We start from the raw sequence: 21,432 nt of genomic DNA on the forward strand, positions 1-21,432 counted from the left end.
ATTACAGCTTTGAAACAAGCAGAGGCAAGAATCTCCTTAAAGTCCTGAGTCATTTCTTGCTCTTCTCTAAACCACCATCACCTGGGAAAAATTCATCACAAATAACCTGTGTTTGCTTTCCTCTGGAATCAGCAAGGTACAAGGCCACATATCCCAGCAAAAGTGCACTTGCAATGAATTTGCAAGTGCAGCAAATATACAAAGCTAAATTCAAATTAAGAATGGCAAACTTGTATATGGAGCAAATAACACTTAATCAGAAAGCAAGCCCAAAAATTTTATTTTCTGCCTCCTGTTTCTGTGAGCCCCCAGTTCCTGCTATGTGCTGTCACCTCCTTTCCTCAGTCTTTCAAAGAGCAGGAAGGATTTCCTTTGCTCTCCCAGTGATGGCCGCTGGGTGAGTGTGCCGTGCAAGTTAAACAGCCCTGTCACTTAGCGAGCTCAGCAAAACCATGTTCTCCTAACAATCCTGTCTCAGCCAATTCACGCAGCATCATCCAGAGGGTTTGGCTGCTATTTGTCATTGCCTCCAGGAGGGGAGGGAATGGAGACAACTGCTATTGGAGATCTGAGTACAACTTGTCATTGTGCTACTCCAGTTTGAAACAAGTGTTGCTCTGCTGACTTCTTTGGAAGAAGAAGATTCTTCTTCAGAGGGTTAAAATATCTCAATAACCTTATGTTAGTGAAAAATTGACAGTTCCGTTGTATATTAAAAGATTTTCTATTGCAGGGACCAGACAGAGATGCTGTTTAAGCAAGGCAGTAAGTGAGAGAAGTCCTTGTGGTGCAGGAGGGCTGGGTGGTCTGGCAGCTAGGCAGGAGCATAAGGGGGAGAGACCAGCCTGTTCTGTGAACCCCATTATAGCAAATGCACTAGTCATTGTAAGGAATAAATAAGCAGGTATGTGTATCCACATACATCTTTTGTTCCAAAACTTCAGGTACCAGAATTTCCCCAATTTTGTTTCAAATCACAACTACTGCAAAAAACAGTCAGAATATTGTGTGTTAAATTAACCTGGTAATTCACTCATAACTTGCTCCTTTGTCACTGGGCATACTGAGCATATCCAAGGGAGCTGGAGCATTGCTAGAAAATGTTTGAGACAGAAATTCCTGCGCCTCTTGTAGTCTTTGTAACTCCTTTGCGGGCCAATTTACTGCACTCTGTGTCACAGAAACGTGACGCTGTGCTTTAGCAGTGCCAGCAGATTGCGTTACCCTGCCTGACTGTACCCAAGTCACACATTTCTCTCTGCCTGCAGTCCCGGAGGTCACAGCTAAGGTCAGGAGAGAACAAAAACGATGCTTTGTGATCCAGAATTTAGACAGTTATCAACTCATAAATCTTAGTCAGACTGTAACGACAAAGCATGGGACAGTTCAGTCCACACACACACAGATGTCTTCAGGGAAAAAAAGGCAAAACTATGCATCAGACAAAAATTACTGAATTTAGCATGTGGCAAACCAGACATGCCTTCCTCAGCTATTTTTATTTTTCCATTTTTCTCTCCTCTTTTTCTGCATTTCTAGGTGGGAATAGAAGACCGTGTCACCACTTCGAAGTATTTATAGCAGTTAGCTAAGGAGTAATGATCATAAGCAGAATCACTTAAAGAGCATCATTGAAATGTTTTTCATACTGAAAATAAATGACTCACTCCTTTGTATTTGGCAGCTTGAAATGGGACCTCTTTCCTTAATGACATTCCTCCTTTGCGGCGTGCTTCTAGTCATTTGCTGTTGTTCATTTGTTTGTAATACCAGTAATCCTTGGCACTTACAGTCTGTACTGCCTTTTAATTCAAAGACTTTATGAACACTGATTATTTAAACTGAACAGTCTCCTTAGGAGGTTAGTGGTTATACCAGTATTTCAGATCAGAAAACTGAGAGAGGTTAAGCCTCCTGCATAAAAACACCCAACCCTGCTGCAAGTCACAAGTGAATTCCAAAATTCACAAGGGTTTTGTTCCCCTTCCTCTGTCACCAGGATCGAGGGCAGCATAGCGTGTGCCATGCAAGATTTTTACCACTTGAGACCAACCTGGTTAGCAAAGAAATACTGGGAATTTTGTCCCTGGTTTGGCTTTGCACACTTATCCTCAAATAGGAGGCGAGAAGACTTTGGGATGACCTAATTGTGGCCTTCCAGTACCTGAAGGGAGCCGACAGGAAAGATAGAGATTTTTTACAAGAGTGACAGGACAAGGGGGGATGGCTTCAAACTGACAGAGAGTAGTTTTAGATTAGATATCAGGAAGAAATTCTTCCCTGTGAGCGTGGTGAGGCCGTGGCACAGGTTGCCCAGGGAAGTTGCATCTGCTCCATCCCTTGAAATGTTCAAGGCCAGGTTGGACGGGGCTTGGAGCAACCTGATCTAGAGGAAGGTGTCCCTGCCCATGGTAGGGAATTGGAACTGGATGATGTTTGAGGTCCCTTCCAACACAAACCATTCTATGAGTCTGTGAACTAATCTGGCTGCAGGTCCTTGTGTGCATCTTCAGCTCGTGTGAGTGTAACATTTAAGTATTTGAAATTGTAGCTGCTCTGCAGAACAATGGAAGGATTCTGTAACATCTGGATCCATGACTGCTTCCCTCAAGCTCTGCTTCGAAAATAGATACTGCAGCCACTGGAAACACCCTGGCCTTGCCTGCATTCATACAACTTCCTTGCTTAGCGATTTGATCTCTTATTCTCCTTTTCGTAAGTCCTTTTTTGCTGATGAAAGGTATTAGCAAGGTAAAGACAGTGCTGAGTCAATCCCATTGCACTGGAAAAGTCCTCAGGAAATCTCCTGTTCAACTTGCCAAGTAGCTTCTGTCTCTGCAAGTTTTCTCTCGCCTCCTTTTGCAGAGAGCCTTTCACACTTGTTCTGAAAGATGTACCAGTTTGGGGTAATTCATTCAATGACTGTCAGATCTTTCCAACTGCTTTATAGCCTATCCTCCCCAAGCATTCTTTCAGTAATCCCTATACCAAAGCTGAACCAAATGTGTGTTTATGTAAAACAGCCCATGCTATATGCAGCCTGTGCTTTTTGCATGACCTTTAGTGTAAAATGCAATATGTCTGGTCTCAGTTATGTTATTCTGTCAACATGTTCCAGTTTGGGCTAAGCTGGAAGCAGCACTCTGTACATCTGGCTCAGGAAGAGAGGACATCTGTGCAACTAGTCTAATAAACCAGAGCAATTCAATGAAATATTGTTCTAGTGTTAGGGAATGAAAAGAATTTTTGCATTGCAAAACACAACAAATACTGACTTCTACCAATAAAGTGACCTCCAGAAATCTGGGAGATAAATCAGCATGAGAAAAAGGCAAAGAGATGTTAAATGATGCTCTTATTTCAAGTATAAACATCTTGCAAACATAAATTGTCTCATTTGACTTAAAGTTATTTAGTTTACATGGAGTTAGGTAATGTCCTCCTTTTAAAATACAACTTTGGAAATTTATGGATGAAAAGTGCTAATTTCGTATTTTTAAATGCATTTGATAATTTCAGTGTATGAATCTCTTTAGGACATAATGCTGTCTATAAATCCTTCCCCTATCCTACCACGGATTGTGTAAAGAACACAATTGCTAATGCAGTCTAAATTAGACAAAGGCATTTGGTGAGGTCAGAATACTATTGCTTGGAAGTTCCCATTTTATTTTATTTGGCTCTTATGAAAAGAATAGCACCTTACACTTACTCTAATAACAGTATGTAACTGAAGTAATTCATTCTGCAATTGCTTTTAGCTGCTTTATAGTCTTTATGAGCCATATTTATCCTTCTTTCCTAAGTCTCTCAAATAATGAAAAAGTGAAGTAAGCTCTTGCCTCCCTTTTTTTAAATAACAGCTCCACTTGTAAAAGCTACTGAGGGTCACTGACAATGGAGAAAAATCTTATTTTTCTCTTACATACTGAATTTCATACTTTGCATGAGTTAGGGCAGAAAGAGCACAATAGTGTCAGATTTCTCATTCTGTACTTCACATTCAACACCATTGATCTTTCTCCTGGAGTTTCTCTTCAAATCTCACCATCCATTCTGCTCACGCACACCTTGTTGTTGTCCACCTATCCAAAAGGGTATCCCAAAAGTATAATACTGTTCATTTGGTTCAGAATTTGATCCAAAGGCCCATCAGGCTGTTTTCCAGCTCTCCTGCAGTTTGCTGTCAGTAAACTTTCCTGCTCCACAGCCACCTGGCTTGGTCCCCACCTCATCTATCACCATAGAAGCTCATATAGAACTGAGTTCATCCTGTTCATTACCTTTGCAACTGTCTCATTCCCACTGATAACCTTTTCCCAAGGTGGGTGAAGAATTAAGCCCAGTGTGATGAGCATGATCTCCAGAGAGCAGGGGATGCAAAACATCTGCATTTAATAAACAGCCTCTGCAGTGGCTGCTTACAGTGCACATGAACAGACAATATCTCCAGAGAACCCAAGAAAACCCAATACAGTCAGCGACAAGAAAACTGCAAACCCAGTAATATTTGCAGAAACTCTTTTCTTAAAAGAAACTAAAATGCTCTTAGAAGTTTCCTTCAGGCAATTTGATTCTAATCCAAGGGCTTTGAAGAAAACAAACCTGTCCATATATCTTGGTGCATTCTTAACTGTCCCAGGATATACTTCTGACCCAAGGAAGTGAATCAGTCAGGGAAAAGGCACATCAGCACTGGATCCCTGACAACGTGTTATGTTTGCCTACAGGAATTTAGGAAGCGGGGAGGTAGTGGTGTTATATCCTACAGCCCCAGTGTATAACTGATGAGTGTATTAGCATAGTAGCAATAATGGTCCAGCAGACCAAGCACTTGATGAGGAATCAAGTTCTCCTCCTCTGAGCCCCTCCACATACCAGACACAGGATCCAGAGAAATTCTTTTGTCTTTCTGTACACCCTTTTCCCAAAATATGCATTGTTCTAAATTGTCTGTGACAGGGACCTCTTGTATGTTTCCTAAAGCACATCAGTCCAGGACTAATGGTCTGGATGCTGAGAACCAAAGAGTGTTCTTACAGCAGACCCCAGAAGTCTCTTTTTTCTTAAGAGGGGAAAAAAAGACTTTTCATCTATAGAAGTACAAAAAGTATCCAACTCAAAAAACGTAGGCAGTTTTTCTCACTAAAAGAACTGGTTTTAATTTTTTATTTTTATTGTTTTTATTAATACCTTCCAGATGAATCTTTGAATTTTGAAACTTCATTTCAGAGTCAATTATATTGCCTGCCCTAGAAGTCCTCAGAAAAGTTCTAATGGAAGTAAAACCAAGGCCAAACTCCCTCTAATTTTCCTAAATTCCAAGGAAATGTATATCTGAGCCTATACTTCCCACTCCAGAACCATTTCCTCTCCTGGCTCCAGAGAGTGGCGGGAGTTTAAACGTATCTGAACTTTGGCAACATTTACAGGCAAAAGGCTGCTTTGTTCCTACTAATACATGTCACTGCATATTTCAAAAGTCACCAGAAAGCTACAACCCTTGCCGAATATCCTGTTCCAAATTACTTGCCCTGAATGGTCTGGCTGCCCTGCACAGAGGTTAGGCAAGAGTCAAGACATGGCATAGTAAGACAGTAAGATGCTGGCATTATGCTTGAGCTGTAAGGACTGCAGAAACACACATGTAAACGTCAGCATGTCATGGTCTGCCTTAAACTCCTGAAAACCCACAGAAGCTCTAACCCTGTTACTTTCCAAGCTCTTAATAAATACAAGACAGCAACAAATTGGTCTCCAGGTTTTCCAGGATGTTTGCAGTATGTTCCCCTGCAGCACTGAGCCCCAGAAGCCTTTCTACCACCTCGGATTTCCCCCGATAAAATCTTCCACTTCCTTAAAATTGCTGAAAACAGTCGCGCTTTAGCATCACCTGCTGGGAGAGATGGGCAACTGAACGGGAGGCTCGAGTAGCTCCCGCTGCCGCTCGCATCCGCCTGTCTGCTCCTGTGTAGTGCTCAAGCCAGACTCCAGCCACACAGGGAAAACTGGTTATTTTTCTCTTCTGAAGCTGCATTTTAAGGAATAAAGCACATGTTTTAATGCTAGTGCAACGGAGACGACAATAAGTACTTTCTTCCTTGATGCTGCTTCTTGTCAGGCCCCTGAGTCACGCAGCAGGAGTCAGTAAGAAGCCAGGAGGAAGGGAGCAGCTGATCTCACAGATCAGTTGGTGCTACGAATTTTGTCACCAAATCTGAGGTCGGCTGTGGTGGTGCTCAGCGCCGCAGGGCCCGGGGGCTGTGCTGTCTGCAGTGCACCATATGCAAGACAATCTGAAATTCATGATGAGCTTGCACTTTTCACCGGCAGCGTCAGCCACCCAAAGATCTTAAAGCACTGGGGACAGTAATCCTGCCTGGCAGGTAGGTGCTATCCCTGTGTTGAAAACAGGGAAACAGAGACAGAGATAAGGGCAACAATCCCATCAGTGTTGAGATGTCTAAATAATTGACTGCAATCTGGATGAATCACTTGACACCAACAGCACTTCACACCTAAACATCCCTAAAAATCCTGCCTAGGATGATTTTTCCAAGGTTAAAAGGACAACAGTGTGAGAGAGACAGCATCCAGATCCTAGTTGTGATCCTTTTAATTATGGTCTGTGCTTTAACTTAATTTCTATATCTCTGTAAATGTCCTGACATCAAATGTACATATAATACCTATAGAAAACAGCACATTCCACATCTGGGTGTGAAGGGTGGATTCACCTGTTATTTTTACTGCCTAACAACTAGATATCTACTCTGAAACTGCCTTGGCAGTCAAGGAAGAGTGGGGCACTTCCAGGGAGGAATTCATCTTGCACAACACAGGATCACTCCCTTGGGGTACAACAAAATCACCTGGCACTATCTCACCTTCTCCAACTGAAGCTTTCAGTTTGGAACAAGTGTTTTTTTACTTTAATTCTCATTTTTGACATCTACATCTTGTCTACTCATTACTGTCTTTCATGCGGAGTTGCACCATCTCGGGTGGCTCAGTCTGGAGCTCAGACCAGGCAACCAGCTGCAAAACCTCATCCCCTGCAGATTGTTACAGCACTACAATTGATGCTATTCAGAAGAGCAGAGTAACAGTTACAGTGGCATTCCATCTGTATTAAAAAAAAAAATTACATATGTTTTTGAATTCAGTGGAGTGACCTTTTGACTAGAGATTGAATACATTGACTCATCAAATAACTGTAATGAAGGCCGGGGCTCTTAGGTGTGAGGTTTAAAAGCTCCTGCAGGTACTAAAATACATGGCTTGATTTTTCAAGTTCCTCACAAAACACATGATCCTTTTTAACATTTCTGATTAAGATTCCTTAAAACATTACTTTGCTTCAATTTTAAAAGGAGCTTCTCTTTGTAGAGTTCTTGGGCAGCTCATACTCATCTGCCCTTTAGGACTCTGCACATCTCCCCCAGTTGCCCTGGAGGCCACGTAGTAAAATCCTCATAAAAGATGCACTGAAATTTCCAAAAGTTGACTAGAAAAAAATGCTGAATATTTGAGAACATAAAACTCACATAGTTCAGAAAATCTGTAAACCTGCTTTCTAAAATCAGCTGCAGTGACCGTATATTTGGTACACACCTCACTTTAGAGGCAGGAAAACCTCCTGTTTCTCTCAGCCATGGGTTTCCCTCAAAGTGTGTTACTAACATGGGTCTGCAGCTGTAAAACTCTGCGTTTGGACTTTCCTCATTACTAACACTCCCAACTTTTCACTGCCTTCAGGAAGCGGGTTGATCAGTTATCACACCTGGAAACACCTCCCCTTGGGAAATAAAGAAGTCACCAGACACCTGGTTGAGATGAGCCATCCATTGGCTTTCCTGAGGCAAAGGTTCTTTGCCTAGCTTCACATTTTGGCAGGAGCAGTGACAGTCCCATGAGCACCAACCAAGAGAGCAGCCCCAGCCCTGCTGGGACAGGGTGGCTGTGTGAGGAAGGTGGCTCTCTAAAGGCAGGCAGGCAGAGCAGACCCCTGCGTACCACACAGATTCCTCTCCCAAGATACTTTGGATTTTTTTTTTTTGAGAAAAATGTAAGGAATACTGCCCAGCTTTACGCTGGCTTGCATTTGAAAGACCCAGCCAGCATTTTGCAGCTGTCAGTGGCTGGTGTGAGATGTGGTGGTGCAACTCCCACCTCACAAAACCCCCACCACAGCTCTCCAAGAGGCCCCAAACTGAAGAGGCACTAGGACTGAGCTATCCTCCTCCTCACAGAGAGCACCTTTCCAGATCTGTTCCTTGTAGGGGTGGGATAATTTTCTCTGTCCCACTGACTCTGCTATCTGTACGATTACCAATAGGACTATTTTTTAAGAAATATTGGGCCCTCACTGGGTGCTCTTTGTTAGTTGACGGGTACATTACCCGTTCTTTCAAACCCCAGCATGTCTGACAGGTCAGAAACACCAAGGAGACATGAACTTCATTCAGATGCCTGTTTAGTACCTAAAATAGCACAGAAGTTGAGAACAGCAGTGAGCACCTCACATGGAAATAGGGGGTTGCCTCAAGGGAAGACAAAATAAGGAATAGACCCACTCATGCAAATCTAAAACTGCTCTATTAACAAATATTATGTGTCAGTTTGGCTCTGTTTGTCTGGTTTGTTCTTCATTGACATGCCTTGGACTGGGCAGTTATGAGGACAAGGGTGGTCCTCTGCTTTGTGCCTCTTCTGCAATGGCAGAAAGTCAAAGCCTTCGCAGTGATGAGCTGATACCTCGAACCCATTAAAGGCCTCAGTTGCATGTTGGTTATATCTGGTATTTAAGCACCTCAGCCAGTTTTATCCCTTGAATGCCTGAAACCCTGCAAGGTTTATCTTCTCACCTCTTCACCAGTTCCAGGGTCTAATCAGTGCCCTGACAACTTTGGGGCAGCCAAAAGCCAACACTGAGGAAAAAAACAACAAGGAACCAAGCCTGAATGCATGAGCAGACACTCAAACTACTTGTTTTCATCTTGTGGGGTTTTTTTACAGGACTAACTTTAACACTGTGTCTAAGTTTTTCCATCTGTAGAAAAGTCTTCTTTTGCAAAGCTCTGTAGCGTTCTCTATTCTTAGTGCTGTTATGCCAATATGTAATTAATTTGCCTAATTCTGCTGTACTGTTCTGGAATATTTGGAGATTGAAGTGTAGACTTTTTGTGACTCGGTTAAATAGAAAAACAAGATAAAAATAATGGAGTGTTGGATGCAAATTTATTCCCCAAGTTATTAACACATTAGATTTCATATGCACTACTGAAGATAAAATATATATCTGAGTACAAAGATGACAAAACGTGGCTTACTGAGCAGCTAAAAAAGGAAAGAGTGACACGGCCAATGACAATTTAAATAGTTCTGACGATGACGTGAGACCTGATTTGTTGCTTCCTGAACACGGATGGTAATTTTTGCTGTGTGCGTTGGCTGGGTTCGTGTGTGCTTATTTACTTACCATCCCATGTTTAGGTGTTGCTACTACAAAGGGGGCAAACTGTACTCCCTGGGTGCACAGCATCTCCCTCAGCACACAAGAGTTGCAGTGCTCATCGGGAGAGCCCAGTGTGCTGCTCTCCATGCACTTTGCCAGCTCCCCAAAATCCCAGCCAGCCTTCACTGGAGTCAACAGAGACACTCCCATGGACTTGGAGCTGGGTTAGGCCATTGGCTGCGATGGGAGAGGAACAGGGCCAGGTCTGCTGGCTTAGACACGCAGGCAGCAATGACTTCAGCATGTGAGGGAGATGAAAATAGCAGGTTACAACTTCTTAACAAACATTTAGGACAATTAATCAATGGTTAAGTGATACCATGTCCATTTAGGGATAATGCTGAGCTACAGGTATAGAGTTGTAAGCCATGGGTTCCAAAGGGCTTTGGCCTCTTTCCCAGCACTGAGGAACCACAAATCTTGATCTTACAGATCAGCTCCCAGCTCCTGCTCTGTGGTGAGCCCCACCTGCTGGGGTCCTCCTCAGAGCTCCTCAAAGCTCAAACCATAAAAGACACATGAGGGTTTTTTATTATGTTGTGAAAAGAAGTCAGTTTGGCCCTGACCAGCCTGGTCTTCAAAGGAAGTCCCTCCTCAGGTCTTGTTCCGTGCTAGGAAAGTTTACATGGGTACACACATATAAGAACTTCCTCAAACGCGAGGTTTCATGAAAAGCCTGGACTTTGGAAGTTGTAATTTACTTAATTCAATGGCCATATACACAAATGACATTTCAGTGTTCCTGTTTCCTTGATCTGCATCTCATTGATCCAAAAATCTGTGCAGCATTTTTATATGTGTTATACATAGAAGCAATTGTACCAAAATAGATAAAATGACAAAAGAACCTAACTCAAAAGGGCTGTAGCACAATTAAACTTCAGAAGGTACTGGTTCATATTTATCCCCATTTACTTTAAAAGTTTGCCCCTCTTAGACACAAAAAGGTCTGAAGATGTGGAAAGCATTTTAAGAGAAGTTTTTATATTCTTGATTTAAATTCTTGATTTAAACTTGATGAAGTACTCTTAAAGAACAGGTCTTATGTCTTGTCATTACTATTTTTGTTGTATCTCCAGCGTGACAAGAAAATACTTGCCCAAAATACCAAAAAAGAAAAACCTCTTGAGAGAGCCTGTTCTTGCAAGATTTCCATCCCAATATTTACATCTCCAGGAGGTCTGGATAAGCTTTGGATATGCATCAAAGCTCTCAGACCAAGCACAAGCCCTGAACCTTTTCAAGTTTGTCCATCACTAGTTATCATATCCAATTCTTGCTTTGTTATTACAAGAATCATAGTCTCTCTCTTCAGGAAGTTCTTATGCTCAGTGACTTTTGATTTTCCACAGAGGAATATGTAAGATTTCACTAATGTCTATACCAGGCTTTCAAAAGAAGTCGTACCCCTATTACTTTCCAGCATTTAAGTGTATTTTTCTTATTTAAAACTTGAAACACAAGCTGAGCTTATACTTCAAGTATTACCTTGACAAAGTATCTGCAATTCTCCCCAATGCCGAGTCAAGAGTCTGTAAGTTCAGGGGTTCAGTGAGGCACAGACTTGGCCTTTCACCATTGGGACCAAGGCTGGAGTTCATCCATCCTGCACTCTGGAGTGAAATACGGGCAGCAGATTCTACTCAGTCCCCTGTGAACAGTAGCTCACACAATAAAACTATCATACCTAATTCAGCTTTTTGAGGGAAAGGCCTTGCCTGCAGGCTGATTTATGGTCTAACTCAGCAGAAGATACTCGTTATAGGTCAGGTGTGATGAGGTCATTGACAGGGCAATAGCAACGAAGTTTTTGACTGTAAATTCCCTTTATTTTAAAAGCTCTAACAGACAACTATAAACAATTTGGATAAAGTTCCTCCATAACTCAAGAAAAATATTCTTGCTTTATGTACTGCATAAAGGATTGCCATATTGCCATTATCTTTCCTTTCCTTTTCCTTATGTATAAACAAAGGCTACCAGGATAAATTTATTCTCCATGTTGACACGTTGACTATCTTCTGAGTACTTTCAAGTTCATTTACAAAATTCAGTGGAGATTGCTTCAATTAGGGTCATCTGGTCATGTATCCTTGATCCTTTGATCACCAAAGCAGAAATACCATGTTAGTAATCTCTGGGCTACCATTTGGGTTAATGAATCGGCTTGACTTTAATTCTAGCCCAGATGTAATCTTTTATAGCTTAATGATTTGTTCCAACATGAACTCCAATTGAATGTAAACAGTTTCTTTATTTAGAGCGAAAATTCTTTTTTATAACTTGTTTCTCTTCCTAATTAATTCTAGAGCAATTAAATCAAACCTTGATCTGTGGCAATCAAGATTAAATCATAGTATAGGTTAGGCTGCTAATATCGTCTTTGAGTTCATTATTATCAAGGCTAACAGTAATCAGCAAGGGAGGGAGAAACTGATGTAGCAAGGGCTACAGATCTGAGGACTTGTTCTTGTTTTTAATAGCTGATCTGATTTAATGTATGATAATACTTGCACTTATTTAGTAACTGTTTTCCAAGGAGCTCAACATACTCTCCCAAAGTTAATTTATTCTCACAACACTGATGTGCGGGAGGTAAATATTATCTCCCAGGGACACTGAGAAGTTTTGAGGCACAGAAGAGTTGTGGGCTGTGTGCAATGTCACAGATTGGGGCCCAGATCTTAATGTCATTAACAAATCATTAGCTGGGGAGCTTTACCATGAAGTCTGGTTATGACAAGAGAGGAACAGCACCTCATCCATAAGCATTCACGGAGCATCCTGCTTAAGATGGATTTGCTGGCCGTTGCATCCAGGCAGTGCTCAAGAGTTAAAAGCTGCCCATGCTGTGAGCTGGCTGCCTCCACAGATCTCCCTCCACCACACCTCCTCAGGAGGACTTGCCATATAGCTCTGCCCTGCAGTTGCCAAGGGGATTTGTGCTCCTAGAGGTAAAGGAAATTCATTTGTAAGTTAACAAGATGGAGGCTGATTGATTTGACAGACGTTGTAGTCCTTAGCTCTGCCTAAATAGTCTGGGCTGTCCACATTACCACATATCTTTATTTTGAATCAAGTCTAGATTTAAAGGACTTTACAGCCCTGACTCTCCTCAAATCAAGGCACTGATGTTCCAGACGAGCCCCAGCTGAACCCATTCTGCCTGGATCTCTGTACATAATTATATTATCCCATGCTGTGGCAGATTAATCCTGACTGTGCCGGAAACTCTTGCCCATTTGGGTCATCTCCACGTGGTACAGCAATTGTGTGGAGAGGACCAAATCACCCCGGTTCAACTCCAAACAAGGAAAACACAAGAAGGCATCACAATGTTGTTTGTACTCCAGTTCTATATTAGCTTCAAAAAAATTACAGCAGTGCCATTTTCAATTCAGTATTATGCTGGAAAGGTTGCAAATTAATTAGAATTATGCCTTCTTTGTGCCAAGTGATAATTTACTGCAATTAATTATCAAAAGATCTACTGCTGTCAATTACGGTACTTGCTCTTTGGGGGGGAGAAACTATTTACGCATAGATAAATTCTGTAACAAAGTTCCATTTTACTTTTATTGTTTTCAATTAAACTATCATCATTTGCTTTCCCTCTGCCAAACACAATAAAGACTTGTTAAGAACTAATCATGCTACTGTGACCTTTTTTTTAATCCAAACACTAGCTAGACCTGCACTGAGTCAACACTCCTATTGTTACACCTGCAAATTGTACGTAGAGAGGAGCCTACTTCAGAATTAATGAGCACAGCTGTGGTCTCTCTTACATTCAACACTTGTAAAATAGACCTCTTTAAAGTGCCATTATCACAATATTGATAGAGTTATTTATAGTACTGCAAACGTTCCCAGTCATAACAGAGTCCTTGTTATCCCCCACAGCAGTTCATGTTGTTGCCATCTCCTGGACTCATTCCACAGTTTGTGATAAGGCACCACGTGGACAATCCTTCACCAACAAACTATAAAAGACATTAGGAAAACTTCTACATAAGCAAGTTTTATAGCTGGGAATAGGTCACACTCTCAAGACCCAGCCTGCATAAGACTTGTCATGTTCTTCTGCTGTGCAGTTTCCTGTATTTTCTGAGGGGGATGTGAAATGAAATTACAGACAGCACAGGCTGCAAATGATCTGCATGGCATTGTCCAAATGAGAGCTGCTTTTTGCAATTACTAATACTGTTTTACCGTAATTCAGTAAAACAGATGTAAGTTCAAACTCTTGGTGTCAGTTGCTGAAAACAAATATCACAGGTGCCAACTTTGGTTGCTAAGGGAATACAAGCTCCTTGGGCTTCCCAGTATGTGTGCAAACAGCTAGAGATCGTCCAAGGCAGAGGTTCTGCTGTCAGCAGGAAGATGGTTGCTTTTTTCAGGTGTCTTTCTACTCAGCTTGATCTCCTGACACGTTATGGAAGTATCAGCCAATGTGGTCAAGATAAAGTCAGGAGGAGATTTCATCAGTGCGAGTTTTCCCAATCTCATAGTGGCAGTGTTGGGCATTTATTTGTGGTATTATTCTTATTGTAACATTTCATATTAAGTTTTGTCACACTTGGCTCTGTGTCCTACTAAAGATCTGGATAGAGCTTTTGTGGGGATATGTTCATGGGAAGGTCTCCAGAGCCATCCTGCAGACCCAGCAACCCCATTGCCACTAACATTTTTCCTCCCTCTTGCTGGTTGCAATGTTTTATTGCAAAATAAATGTTTTATTGCAGGAAATATCTTTGCTTCTGATCCACTGTCCCTTATCTGAGGCATATCATTTTGTCTTAATTCAGCCTTCATTTTGGAAAGAATTGCTGAAAAACCACAAATCCCCGAAGAGTGAAAATTCAACTAACACTTAGCTACTTATGAGTTATTTTCCCAGATCTGTCTATTTCATATCATAAATGCTTCGTGGCTGAAAGGTCAGATCTAAAATAACCTCATATTATATTCTCCTCCTGAATTTAAGAGAATACTTTTGATTGTACAGGTCAGCTCGGAGAAGCAGCAGAGCAATGTTCAGCTCACAGGTGTTGCTGGTTCAGATCTCCTGCAGGCAAGTAGACTTGTGTAGGGATCCCCAGCTGGAGGCTGTTCGTCTTTTGTGAAGTTATTTGTCAGCTGTTCCTTCCTCCCTGGGGAAGGGAAGTGATGAACTTTTGCTTTCTCTGAAGCAATGGGGAGGTGCTTCTGCACGGAGTTTTAAATTACCAAATTTCTCCTGGTTGGCACATATTGGGCTGTATTTCTCAGTGAGGATTTGAATCTATACATGCTCTCTTGTTTGTAAGAGTTTTTACAATACCTGATTGCTGAAAAAATTTATTTCCAGAAGTCTCTGAATTTAAGTGCCTTTTTTTTCCTCCTGAAGAAGTCCTGTTGCCAGGGTTGCTTATCTCTATGGTTTGTACCTATGTACATTTTTACCACAGTCTGGAGCACCCCTGATTTGGTATATTTATCCTTAGCTGTATCACTACACTAGGGCAAATGGAGGAGATGTGTCAAAACCTTCCAGTTACTTTGAGATTTGAAAGAGGTTTACATTTTGAGTAGCTTTTCAGGGCTTTGGAAATGTTGCTGTTTCTCAACAAAAGGAAAGGAAGAGAGACTAGTTATGGGGATGAGGAGTTTGTGGGAGTGAAGGAGAGGGAGTACCTGGCTGGTAAGCAGGGCTATCACCTGGGACGCTACCTTGCCATTTTCCTCTGAGTGAGTGACTTTGTTCACCAGAAAATGACTCTTCTAGAACAGAGCTCTTCTCTGTGGAAAAGCTACAGCGGGGCTGAGGCAAGGGACAGCGAGTAGTATGTTGCTTTTTGTTTCCATAAACTTAGGGAGGAATGGCACGCAACTTCAATGCACATGTGATTAAACTAATCTAGTTAAAATCAGAAAAGGATTTCTCATAATTCAATTGGAGTTGTTTTTAATGTTTGGACTTTGGTCAAGGACAGCTTTATTGATTGAATTTAATTGCATATATTTTCCTGTCCATTTATTGAAGCCCATTTTTCAAGTCACTTGAGAGGCTGCTAACATTTCAGAAAGGGGATATGCCAAAGCATTGCTTTAATTCATTATCTTTTTGGACATACAGTAGTTGCTACTTGGCCCAAATTAAATCCGTTAGAGAATGTGATAGCATAATTACTTACAGGTATCCAAAACTGCTTTTAACTGAATTCTCTAGGAGGTTATGCATAAGATTTGTCTTGCCCTTACATTGGATGCAAATGTCTGAGATTTCAATGATAAACAAATATTTCATCAACTGAGGACAGATTTTTCTCATTTCCGTATGTTGCTTATGGACTAAAATTCTTGTGAGGTCTTTATTTTTCCTTAAAAATAAAAGTCTCTTGCAAATCAGCTCAGTCACTTTTTCAAAATGTGTAAACGTGGTGATCCTTGAGGTAAAGAGGAAATCACCGGTGATTCTGACTTGTTTTTTTTTCTTTCAAACCATGTTCCACCCTGAAAGTCTTTCTAGTCAAAACTGCACATTAGCTGTGTTTCTCCACAATGTGTTCCCATGAAGTGAAGTCTGTGATTTTACCAAAAGTCACATCACCCTGCTTCCAAATGGAGCAAAGGGCTAGATCTTCCCAGCCTGGGAAGACCTATGGGCTGGAAAACCCTGTAGGAAAGGCAGCAGTGTTACACTGCAAACCACCAGCCACAACCCTTCCACTTCACAGAACCAGAGCTCCTCTAGGCTCTGTCCCTGATTTCCTCACCTATTTGTTCCTGTTTCTTCATCTTTTGCTCCCAGTTGTGGCTTCCTCCCTTTGAGAAGTTCTCTGTTTAGCAAAGAAATGGTACATGTGCAGGTCTTTAAGGATGCAGGAGTTTCTGTTGGCATTTGTGGACCCTCTTGTGTGTTGGGCTCAGCTCTCTGGCTCTGCACTGAAAGTAACTAGCATCATCTTGTTGTTTGTGAAAATGAAAAGCAGCAATAGTTGCAGCTTTTAAAACTGTATTTATCAATACTTGGTCTAAGTAGAAAATGTGAATCTACCTTAAAAAACACTGTGCTTTTCGGGTGCCTGACTATTTTGTAGGGAGATTCATAAGGCCAGGGTTGGTTTAGTTTCAAAAACTGCAAATCAGACACAGTCCAGACTTATTAATTCTTTCTTATTTAAGAAGGCATAATGCCTCCTTGGAGTGAGGGAAGGTTCCCACAAAGACTCCAGATTTTATGTTGTTCTTGCACTAGCTCTATGGTTAACAAATGCAAGCTGAAATACCCGAAGTCTGTAATACCTCTCGTCCCCCCAAAACACCTGACATTTAAATGTTGCCTGATTCACAAAAGTTCTGTTCTGGAATCCAGTGATCATATCTGATAAAAGGCACAAGGAATTCCTTTCACAAGGAACTGAACCACAGATGGTTATGTGATTTGAGGGCCACTGAACATCGACAGTTTTACCGAGTGAATCAGAATTACAGAAACACCTGCATGACTGCATCTGCAGACTCAGCTAAATTACGCTTCCATCCAGCCACATGATATCTAATGTGTAATTCTTCTGAATTTTAATCAAATGCATTGTAATGACAGTACAAAATTTCAATATGAATGCATCTTAATGTAGGAGTAACTAATAGCTGCCATCCATTAGTACCAGCTAAAAGACATACTTCCTCCTAAGCAACAGGGGCACGGTTATTTTAACTCATTACCTGCTTTGTAAATGACATTTAATTGCACATGAAGAGGGAATATTCACAGGACACCCTGAGAATGCAAGATTGAGCACCTAAAAGTTAGCAAATGTTTGGAAGAATATTAGAGAGGTGTTCATGGACCCCCTGACAGTGACACAGGCTTTGTGCACTCTGCCCAAACAGTGTAAAACCTGCTCTGACTTTAGCAGTTTAATGCTGTAAAACTTTTGCTGAGCGTGTGCAAACCATGAGTTTGTAAAGGATTTTCAGATTTGATGGATTTTTGAGGCTTCCATAAAGCATTTCTTAAGAAACAGATGATTTAGGCCAGTCTCCCAGTTGTTGCTTTCAAACAAGGATATTTTTCCAAGCTCTACAAGGACAAACTACTGGAACAGTAACACTGAAACACCTTCTAGCACCTTTCTTACAGATAGATGAAGTAGTTTGGATAAAAATTTTCCAGAAAGAAATCAGCCTGACAAAAACATGAATTTTGGAAAATGTCCTCTAATGGTTAGTACCTGGTAAAGTTATGAGCACTGAAAATCAACTTTTAAAACAGAAAGACCTGGTCAACCTTGACTGGCCAATCTTGGGCAATGGATAACTCTGTGAGTTACTGCTTGCTGAAATTGCTGTATGTCTCACTTCACTATGTCCTGAGATGTGTCCCCAGTTTAACCTTGAGAAGTGAGTCCTGGTGCCCACAGGACTAAATTCAAGATTTCTGCCCTAGTACAAGGTTCTGCTCACAATGTAGCTGGTGGGATCAGGACCAGATCTCTGGAAAACAGGTGTTGTTTTATCCTGGTACTCTGTTATAGGTTTGTTCATGCTTCTAGTGCCACTATAGAAGGCCTGGAGTGAGGTAGAAAGTGAAGATTTAAACTAAGTAAATTAATTCCTGAAAGGCTAGCTATTGAAACACAGTGCTTCCTGCCCGTGTTTGACTTTACTTCAGTTCATTAGTCCCTAGAGCACCCAGAATTATAGCTCAGTAAACTTCTCCAAGGATCATAAGTTTAAAAAAAAAACAACCTTCCAAAATCTCAAAATGTTGCTTAAAAGCAGGAAACCGCCTAACAGAAGAGATTGAGAGAACACTTCTTGACTTGGTCATTTCCTCTTTCAGATGTGTACACATGTTCATTACAAATTACTCTGAAATCAGTAATTATTTTCATATGGTTAGCAAATAATAATGACTCAACATTTGCATCTCCCTGAATTGCAGCGGAGTGGGATTACAGATGGCACAAGATGCATCAGTTTTACAAAACATATTGAAGACTTCAACTTCATGATGGAAAGTGTTCTGTCATCACTTAACTTATAGGCACGTGAATACCAGCAGAGTGGGGAGCCTGCAGTTATGAGAACCACTAAAGATGCTAAAAACAGGTACACAGAAATAAAATGTAAATGCTCAGGGTTACGTCAGCTTTTCATTTGTTTTCATAAGTACTGAATGTTAAAGCTTCAACCACCCTGCCTATATGGAGACACAGACAGAGCCCAAATGTCCAAGTCCCTCTTCACTCCTTAAAAAACCTGTCCTTTCTTTAGTGGAGTAACTTAACTGTATACTGTTTCATGGAAAACAGAAGGGAGCGCACAGAATAAAGCTACTTTGTGCAATAACCTTAGATTCCAGTTTGTGTCTAGGAAATATTTACCCTGAGCCTGCAAACCCCACCAAGCAGCTCCCATGTGGAAGAAGGGAAGGGAGGTTGTACTCGGTGGTCCTGTTAAGTGCAGTGATTTCTAATAACAGCCACGTTTGCTGTGAATGATCTGGATCAACATCAAAAAAAACCCCCATCTAGTCAAGTGCCCAGCAAGGGGTCTATTCTCATGTCCAAGCTCATATGTTAAGTCCCATTGACAAGCATTAGTGGGAACTGCATGCACATATGGATATGTGAATAGCCCCAATGGGATCTGCATAAAGTAGTGTTTGACTATGCAGAGATCGCTTCAACTGCCACAATGAAATGATTTATGGGGAGAAACCTAAAAAAATGCTGTGAATAAGCCAAATAAATAATGGAGGTTAGAAATGAAACACCAAAATAAAAACAGCGTTACAATCTATTACTTGAACTGAATAGTAAACAAGAATTATCTTTTAGAAATTAACCCTCGCCAAAATTTACAAAAACAGCGCTTAACTCAGAATTCTCTCATTTTTAGAGTCTCTTTGTCTTCCTCTTACTCTATATCCTAAATAGAAATGAAAAGATACAGCAAAAAGATCTTACTGACAAGAGGTGAGTTAAGAAAAGCACTGCTCTGCTGAAGAACACAGGGCATGAAATAGTGGCAGCTCTGCAATAGGTCAATGATAATGATGCTCCTGAGGTTATGCAACACCGACAGCCACTCTATAAATGTCAAAGTCTCCCAGAAACTTCCTGAGAAAGGTTTCCTGCTACCTGAAAAGCCTCCAGCAGCCAGTCTGCTGGGCAACAAAAATCTCTAGAGATCGGCAGACAATCTTCAGATTCTTCCCTGAAGCCACTGCCTCGTTCAAAATCCAATCTTGGAGATTTTGAGGATTTTTTAATCCCATTTTGGTGATTTGGAGAACTATTCTTACACTTATATAGCTGAAACAACAAAACCTTTCCTGACAGACACACATAAATAGGTGCAATGAACAATGAAATCATCAATTAACAGAGCAGACAGCAATCACTGCAGTGATAAGTGCCCATATTAAGAACCTAAACTGATGGGATATGGAATAGATGACAAGTAAATATTATGTATAAATCAGGTCTAATTGTGATCAAGATCACTAGTTTCTTATCCTGTTTTGGTGTCCATAGTGGAATTCAACCATTGAATTGCAAGTTATTCCAGAGTCCTGTGTGTCTGTATGTCTCACTGGCTTCAGATCCAGGTCCAAACTGCTCCAGCAATGCTGCTTTGGAACATCCTGAGGTGAAGCAATCCACGTGACTGACAGTGAAAGCTCTTATCTTACAGGATGTCCGTTTCCAGTGGTCATTTAGACCAACAGCCAACCTATTAATCAGGGCAAACCAAAGCTTGTTAGGTCCCTGCTGGCCGAAGCACTTGAGAAGACAAAAGTCGCCATGTTCCAGCTGACACCTGCAAGTAATTACCCATGGTGATAGCGGTGCGTGAAAGAACAATTTGAGAACTGATGTAAGAACAGAGGTGCATTTCTTTTTTATAGACTGAACTATTTTCTGATCCCTAAGTGCCTTAGGGTCTTAGAAATCAAAGGCAAATTAGGCAAGGTGAAGAAAATCAGTCACCAGGTGTTCATCTGGAGAAATGAGAGACCTCTAGTGATTTTCACCAGTTCTGGAAGCAAATTCCCCTTCCCAGATGACCCTATATTTTATAAGGCTGTTTGATCAGACTAGTGGCAGAGGGTAACTGCTCCACAGAGAACAGAATCTGGAGACCCACATTTCCCAGTGTCTTCTCTGCCTACCAACAGATCTTTCAGTCTGTCTCCAGTGTCTTTGGATATCAGGACACATATGAGACATAGCAAAGACAGTTTTAGGAGAAGCTTAAATATGGTGGCTGACTCTTTCCTGAAAACCTCCTGAAGAGAAGAGCAGAAAAGATGGATCCTCCTCTGAAGAATTCCAGATGACCACAGCCAGGTAGGCGAACTCTGAGTTATGTTCCTCATTAATATTTATTACATTATCACTGTTGAATGTTACTGAATGCTGATTAGAAAGGGGATGATGTGAAGAGATTCGATTTAAGCAGTATTTGTTAATAAAACTCAAAATATATGCTATGTTTTCAGTACTGAATTCTGTTTTGAAAAAACCCACAATCAGAAATTGTTTTCACTCTGTGAATGCATTGATATAATAAATATCTAGAAATCCCAAGCATAAAATAGTGTTGTAAAGAGCAGTAAAGAGATATGACAACGTATTTTGCCTTTTTTTCTAGATTTCCATGTCTGGAAGATAACCTACCCCCATCAGACTTCTTCCTATCAAAAGAAAAGAGGAAGACCAACTTCTGTTCACAGATTTAGAAATAAGTCACCGTCATGTCGTATCACCACACCCTGGATCTATCAGTTGTTTTAAAGACAAAGAAGTTCCTCAGATAACATCCTTTCCAGCAACTAATTTCAGCTTTCATTTTAAGCTGCTGAGTCGATCAGAGGGACAATTTCCTGCTTTGAGCTGATCACCAGCATCACTGCCAGC

General features: G+C 41.1%; 1 long non-coding RNA gene across 1 annotated transcript in view; it reads left to right on the forward strand.

Annotated features, from left to right (window-relative positions):
- LOC127475245 (uncharacterized) overlaps nt 1-18,697 on the forward strand; it is a 139,230-nt gene extending 120,533 nt beyond the window's left edge. The window contains exon 4 of the long non-coding RNA XR_007906149.1: nt 18,450-18,697. This is a non-coding gene — a long non-coding RNA (uncharacterized LOC127475245). The remainder of the gene's footprint in view (nt 1-18,449) is intronic.
- The last annotated feature ends 2,735 nt before the right edge of the window (nt 18,698-21,432 follow it).

Source organism: Manacus candei, unplaced genomic scaffold, assembly GCF_025592945.1.
Source record: "Manacus candei isolate 608988 ecotype Guabito, Panama unplaced genomic scaffold, ASM2559294v1 h1tg000005l, whole genome shotgun sequence".
Classification (NCBI taxonomy): domain Eukaryota; kingdom Metazoa; phylum Chordata; class Aves; order Passeriformes; family Pipridae; genus Manacus; species Manacus candei.